We start from the raw sequence: 8,106 nt of genomic DNA on the forward strand, positions 1-8,106 counted from the left end.
ACCTGTACAGCAGAACATCCACCAGCCAACATATGGAAAGCCAGCTAGCCATTGGGGCACTAGCAATAACCAAAGTCCTGGAAGTGAGGCTGGAGATAGAAGGTCCCCAGGCTGAGACGATGAAAACTGTCCCCTGTGGACAGACACTCCAAGATAAAGGTGATGACAGGAGTGAGGAAGAGCTGAGTCCTGCTTGAATAAAAGATAAAGAAACCATGTATTTCTCATTCTCCAGGTCAAGGAGACTTCCTCGACTACACATGCGCAGAAAGTCTCCTTAGGGGTCAAAAGGGAGGGGTGCCACCCCATAAGGGATGTTGTCAACCTTCCCATAGGCCTCTGTGCTGGAATCCTTCTTGGCTAAAAGATATGCATGCATGCCAAGGAGGGACCCAGGACAAGTCAGATGTTGTGAAGGTAATGAGGTAATTGGCCAAAGGGAAACACAGGCCCAGAAGAAGTACTCTATGTAAGTAATGGTCACCTCTCTGGGGCACTCCTCCCCACTAGGGAGGATACCCACACCCTTTTCTCTCCGGGTGTGCATTTCTGCCTTGCTTCTGTCTTCAATAAACTGTTTCTCTATGCCCTCTCCAACTTGTTAGGCTATGTCTCTAATAACAAACTTTTTACTTGTTTTTACAGTTTTTGCTTCCTTGAAACATTTTTGCTTTCAAATGGAGCAAAAGCCAGGGAAACTTTGCCTCTAGCCTGTAACCCTTGCTGGTCTAGTGGCTAGGATTTCTGGGTTTTTCACCCAGGCTTCCTAAGTACATTGCCTGGGCAGGGAACTAAGATTTTGCTCCAAGCCATTGCTCACTGCTATCTCCTCGAGATCAGAAGAACCTGGAAGGCCAGGTGTTAAGTCTTTAGTGGATTTAATGGTAAAATTTTAGAGGTGGAGGAATATGGAGATTCCTTGGGGGAAAAACAGTGGCTGCTGGGGTGTGAGGCAGGGTATAGCAGGAATGGTGTATGGCGGGGAGCTAACCTCTGGAAACACTTAACAGCCAATGTGGAAGTGTTTCAATATTTTAACAAATAATGTTTTATTTGTCAAAACAGCTGAATATCAGCCTGACCATATATAAAGTTGCCCCAAATTTTTCCTAGACTTTAATATCTAGCAATCACGTTTTCAAGGCTTCCAAATCCTTAGCTGTCACATAATGTATTTCCCACATCTTCCCAGTAAATAAGGTTAAGATTTTATGAGGATCAAGAATCAAACGGCACTCAGGTTGCACATATATGGAGAAGCCTGATTATCCTTTAATTAACCAGTACTGTAGAAATAGTCTGCTGATACAACAGATGTCCTCTCCAGATACATTTCAGGTGTAAGTTTAAGCACCGTTTGTGACACTCTTCTGTCACTGAAGCCAGTATTCAAAAGACATTCCTGAGCCAAACAAAACGCCTCCATCAAGGATAAGCAGGGAACAAGCTACTTGCTAGCTGAAGAATTAAAGAGCATTGCAAAAGCCACCAAATTAACACTAATGGAAGTGTGATTTGAACATAATTTCACAAAAAGCAAGCCTAGAACTGAAACATGAGACAGGGAATGGGCATGAAGTCTTTCTTAGTGGAATGAAAAATAATTTGCTTTTCCATCATCATGTTCATTAAGTAGGTAAGGTACAGGTATTCTCAAAATAGCATTATTAACATCCAGAAAACTTGCCACTGGAAGCCTCAGAGCCAGCTAATGAGAACAAATTTGGTTTTAGATGGAGAATCCTATTGTCTTTAGGAGAGAGAGTTTATTCACTCACTGACTGTGAACATCCATTAGAGGAAAACCTTGTCAGGTATATAGCACCCTGATCACCTTATGACAAACTGCTCAACTGGGAACCCAAAGCCCCTCTGAAGACAGGAAGGAAACATCAGTGCTAAAGAGACAAATTTAAAGTACAAGAGCAACAAATGGTCCTTTACTTAGGCATGAATTCATTATCCTTGAATTGTTTTAAGATGGAACGGAAAACACCCCACACTATTACTGTGGGTCATTACAAATGTGCACTTGAAATAAGAGAATAAAAGAATACATTTTGTGGAAAGTCCTGATATACTCTTTTATCCACTGAGTTTAGATAAAATCTAGAGGCAGTTATAAACAAGACCTTCCTCAGTATGAAAGTGCTTTTCCTCAGGTTTAGACTCTAGGGAGCTTCTGACTGAATCTGCTTTCTGGCCTTGATGATAGGTTTTTGAGAAAAATAATTAACTTTTTAAAAGAGGGAGATTTTTTTTGAACCTTTGGAAGGGAGAAGTATAGGAAAATTTATTATCACTTGTAACATAGATGATGACAAAGTGAAATAAAATACTAGATTTTTTTACAATTTGCATCTCAATAAAATACATTTGGGTTTAAAAAAAAGATAAAGCACAGAGTGAGTTTTTCTCCTGAGATCATGGCCCCCATAAAGATAAGGGGACCTCAAGCTAATGGATCACAAGACCCTCAAAAGAAGCAAACAAATAAAAAATCAAACATTGGTAAAGAAATTGAAGTCCTGGAATAAAAGACGATAGCACATGCCTTTGGGGACTTTTAAGCAGAAAACCTCTATTTAAGAAGCTGTCATAGTTGTGTGGGTATATTTTATCAGGTCCTGCCTTTTTTCCCTCTCTCTGTCTAAGGGACTCACAGATCAGGACCTCTCAAACCTCAACGTGCTTACAGATCACCTGGGAATTTTATTAAAGGGTTAACACTGATTCAGCAGGCATGGTGTGGGGCCCAACTTTCTGCTTTGGCATTTAGTTCCTGTCCACGGACCAAACTTTAAGTAGAAAGGCTGTAGAGGACTGGTGTTGGTAGTCAACCACATCCTATGTCCCCTTTCTTATCCCAAGGGTATAATGTTAGCAGTGCTCCCCAAAAAGCAAACAGGGGTTTAGGGGAAAGAAACTTATTTGGAAGCTTCAATGAGAGTGAGGAAATGAAATAGGAAAGGGAGGAAGACCAATAAAGGGTGAATCAATAAATTGTCAGTGGTGCTCTTCTGGTAAGGACCCCCTAAAAGACTGTGTAGAATACTGCTGCTGTTGCCTAGTCACTAAGTTGCGTCTGACTCTTTTTAACCTCATGGAATGTAGCACACCAGCACCCCATGGACAGAGGGATTTCCCAAGCAAGAATACTGGGGTGGGTTACTGTTTCCTCCTCCAGGGGATCTTCCCTACCCAGGGATAGAACCCATGTCTCTTGCTTGGCAGGAAGATTCTTTACCCCTGAGCCACCTGGGAATCCCCTGTGTAGAATGCCATTGTCCAAAAAAAAAAAAAAAACCCAACTTATCTGTGATGAAAATGTTATTTGTTTGTCCTGTCCAATATGGCAGCCACTAGCCATCTGTGAGTACTATGTACTTGAATTGAGACTAGTGTGACTTAGACACTAAATCTTTTATTTTAGTATTTATCAGCTTACATTTAAATAGCCATGAGGTTATTGCCTACTGTGTTGGACAGAGTAGGTATAGAAAATAACTTGGAATTGCCCCATTAAGGACCAAGAAATCTAGAGGGGTATTTATCTTCCAAATCTCTTCCTTCTTGAGGGTTGTTCCTGGAAATTGGTCAGTTCCTAGTAGTTCTACCATGCTCCCCTGGTCAGAGCATACCCATAGCAGAGAGTCACAGGTGCCTAAGTAGGAAACCTTCAGTGTATATGGAAACTGTCCATCACAGATGGAGGTGATCCCCAAGGAGATGAGTCTAGGAGAGATGAGCAAAGTACTAACAGCCTTTGCTAAAATAATCCAGATTTTTTTCTGCACCTGACCTGACCTCTCCTTCACTCCAGGAGTAGACCCTGAATAGCATAAGCTCTTCCATGCATTCCATACTCCTGATGACCATCGTGGTGCAAAGCCTAGTAGATTATCTAGGCTGGTTCAGTCAAGGTGACTCTTGGGACTTTGGGATGCTGGACTACTGAAAATATTCTGTCACCTCTGGACCACGTGATTCACAGATACAAAACTGCAGTGATTTTGCTGCCACAAAGGATAAGACTGACATGGAGAACAGCAGAGCACACAGAGACAGAAAACCTAGTTTGTGTCTGTTAGGATTGCTTTGAACTGCCAGTGACAGAATACCCAGCTCATAGGAACTTAAGTCAGAGAAGGCAAGGGCACCCCACCCCAGCACTCTTGCCTGGGAAACCCCATGGACGGAGGAGCTTGGTGGGCTATGGTCCATGGGGTCTTGAAGAGTGGACATGACTGAGCGATTTCACTTTCACTTTTCACTTTCATTCACTGGAGAAGGAAATGGCAACCCACTCCAGTGTTCTTGCCTGGAGAATCCCAGGGACGGGGGAGCCTGGTGGGCTGCCATCTATGGGGTCGCACAGAGTCGGACACGACCAATGTGACATAGCAGCAGCAGCAAGACCTTAAGTAATGATCTCACACGATGAGAAGTCTCAAGGTGGGCAAGTCCAGATTTGGTGTGACAGCTCAAGGACATAAGATTTTTTTGTTAAGATTGATTTATTTATCGGTGCTGGGTTTTTGTTGCTATGTGCGGGTTTCCTATAGTTGTAGCAGACGGGGGCTACAATTCATTATAGCGCATAGACTTCTCATCGCAGTGCTTCTCTTGTAGAGTATGGGCTCTTAGGCTCAGTGGTTGTGGCACAGGGCCTTTCTTAGTTGCTCTGAGGCATGCGGGATTTTCCCCAGACCAGGGACTGAGCCATGTCCCCTGCATTGGTAGGCAGACTCCCAGCCACTGGACCAACAGGGAAGCCCCATGGACCCAAGCTTTTTATATCCAGTCTGCTACTGGATATATCCAATGTGCTATCAGCCGCATTGGCTTTATGGGTTGCCTCATGGTCACTAGATGGCTGCAGGAACTCCAAACATCATGTTCTCACACCAACAACCAAAGCAGAAAGAGAAAGACAGGCAGAAAGTATTTCCTCTTTTGCTATATTTCCCTCTTAGGATTGACTTATGCTAATCATGACCCACCTTCTAGAAATAGAACATTTTGGGGTTTCATTAGCAAAGAAAGAGAGGATGTGGCTCTTGGGTACATACTAATAGTGTCTGACACTTGTTGACACCACTGAGCCACTGAACAGGACCAACCCTGAAACTCACCCTCACTCTGAATTCCTCATTTACATAAGTCAATAAATCCACCTACTGTGTAAATTTTAGTTGTTTCTCTCACTTGGATCCAAGAACATCCTAACCAATATAGATAAAAAGACTTCCTGTCCAAAGACTCAGAAACCTGCACATAGCAACAAAAACCCAGCACCGATACATAAATCAATCTTAAAAAAAAAATCTTATGTTCTTGAGCTGTCACACCAAATCTGGACTTGCCCACCTTGAGAATTCTCATCATGTGAGATCATTACTTAAGGTCTTGCTGCTGCTGCTATGTCACATCGGTCATGTCTGACTCTGTGCGACCCCATAGATGGCAGCCCACCAGGCTCCCCCGTCCCTGGGATTCTCCAGGCAAGAACACTGGAGTGGGTTGCCATTTCCTTCTCCAGTGAATGAAAGTGAGCAGATCTCATCCTCCTTATTCCTGGATGCAATGACGGCTGATCCTCAAAGGGTTCAAGTGCTCCCCCTCTTCCCAAGAGTGAAATTTGGTTTGGAAATCATTTGCTATTTTATGCTTGGCATGAATAGAGACCTACATGCCTCATGAGCATTAACCTGCAATTCTCACACATCACCTAATACCGGTCATTCATGCTTGGTCTCCTGAACCACAACTCCGCTTTGCCTGAGGGTCTATTTAACACACCAATCCCCCACTGAGTCTGAAGCTAATCCTGAGACCTGGCCTGCTTGGTTGGTCCTTTAGCCATCCTCACCCCTGCCCCGTAGTTCCTTCCAGTATTTCTGTCATGGGGGCTGGATGCTGCCTCCAGAACCTTTGCTTTGACCTTTGCAGATGTACATTGTGGCAAGAATCTGACTTTGAGAACTGCTGATGACTCAAAGTGCCCGTAACAACTCTTTTCTCCACCATGTCAATTGACCTTTGGCTTTTATTCCTGTATGTTTGGACTTGAGGAGGCTATGGTCACAGAACTAGGGAATTTAGATTGATGGCCTCTGTATGGATGGGTCAAGTCGTTGCTGTCCCAGTTCAACTCCAGACCCAAGCCTCAAATTAGTCTCCTTTCTCATGGGAGATTAGGGTATGCACAGAAGCTATGGAAGGGACATTTCTGACAGTGTTTTTACCCACTGACAAAGATTTCTAGAAAGTCAAAGATTTCTCATCTTAAACAATTTTTTAAATTGCTCACTTAAGAAATCAAAACATGTAACCTGAGTGTTTAGAATGGTGTAGCCTATGGCTTATAAGTAGCTACTATTCATACATTACTACCATTCTATGCATTCTATGGGGTTGGGAGTGGTGGGGAAGGTGGATGTGAGTCCCGCAACTGAGAACCTCCAATTCTCAATTCAGGAGTCAAGCATTTACTTTGAAGAGTTAAATGACTTTGCAAACATTAAGTCAATATAAAGGGTTGTCATTGAGTGTTGTCAAAAGATGAAGTAAAGATAAGCAGCGCTGTGAATCTCGAAGAGAGAGAAACACGGTTCATCTAGTCTTTGGGAAATATCTAAAAGCAGGAGGTTCTTGTTGGGCTGAAGATCTAGCAAGAGTGGACCGTATGTAAAAGGAAGAAGTTTCAATCTTTGAGAAGCGACAAAGATGTTAAGCGGAAGGTGTGATTGGCTAAGGTAATACATTTATTTAAGGGATCAGAAACTGGAAATGTAAGTTGGGTCTAGAGTTATTTGACAAAGAGTATCTGAATCCCTACCGTGTGTCAGTTATTATGTTGACCATTGAGGATTTTAATAAAAATAAACGATTCTTGTTCTTTTATAGCATATGACAAGTTACAGAGAAGAAATATTACTAATAAAAGATGATGGGTTAAATTTTTAACTTTTCTTCAACTCATCCACTGTTTTTCCTCAGTCCCCAATTCTTGGCCATCCTATCCTCAAAATATCCTTCAAATCCATTCCCACTTCTTCATCTAAACTGTTACTGCCTTACCTCAGATTTTTATCCGTCACCTGAAATACTGCAAAACCCACTTACTAGCTTCAGCTTCCTCATACTGGCCTTTCCCCATACCTACATATTAACCAATTTACTTCCACCGAGTATATCTGAGTGTATTTTTTACTAACTCACGGTTCCTGCTGCTGCTGCTGCTGCTGCTAAGTTGCTTCAGTTGTGTCCGACTTTGTGCGATCCCATAGACGGCAGCCCACAAGGCTCCCCCGTCCCTGGGATTCTCCAGGCAAGAACACTGGAGTGGGTTGCCATTTCCTTCTCCAATGCATGAAAGTGAAAAGTGAAAGTGAAGTCGCTCAGTCGTGTCCAGCTCTTCGCGACCCCATGGACTGTAGCCTACCAGTCTCCTCCACCCATGGGATTTTCCAGGCAAGAGTACTGGAGTGGGTTGCCATTGCCTTCTCCAAACTCTTGGTTCCTATGTCTTATTTATTCCGTTTACTTTGCAAAAAAAAAAAAAAAAGTTAATAATTCTAGTCTGATTTCCCTGTGTGGGGGTCTGGGATACCAACCCCAGACAGGTTTGGGGTGATCCCAGAGTTCCAAGGGCTTCAAAGTGTAGAGCCAAGGGAAAGCCTAAAGTTCAGAACTTAATTTGAAACCCTCAAGTGAAGCGTCAACCCTGAAATACCAGTCAGGTTTGAGTAGAGCAGAAGAAATCAGGGACAGTGCAAAAGATGTGAATAATGATTTACCATGGATTTGCAAACCAATAGGCACTATTCAGAGGGGTTTTCCAGTGATAAAGCTTTTCTAGTGATAAAGAATCTGTCTGCCAATGCAAGAGACATAAGAGATGCGGGTTTTTTTCCCTGGGTAGAGAAGATCCCCTGGAGGAGGGCATAGCAATCCACTCCAGTATTCTTGCCTGGAGAATCCCATGGACTGAGGAGCCTGATGGGCTATAGCTCACAGAGACGCAGAGTTAGACGTGACTAAAGTCACTTAACATGCCCACAGGCACTGTTCAAAACACTTTCATGCATTTATTCATTTAAT

The sequence above is a fragment of the Budorcas taxicolor genome, chromosome 5 (genome assembly GCF_023091745.1).
Source record: "Budorcas taxicolor isolate Tak-1 chromosome 5, Takin1.1, whole genome shotgun sequence".
NCBI lineage: Eukaryota > Metazoa > Chordata > Mammalia > Artiodactyla > Bovidae > Budorcas > Budorcas taxicolor.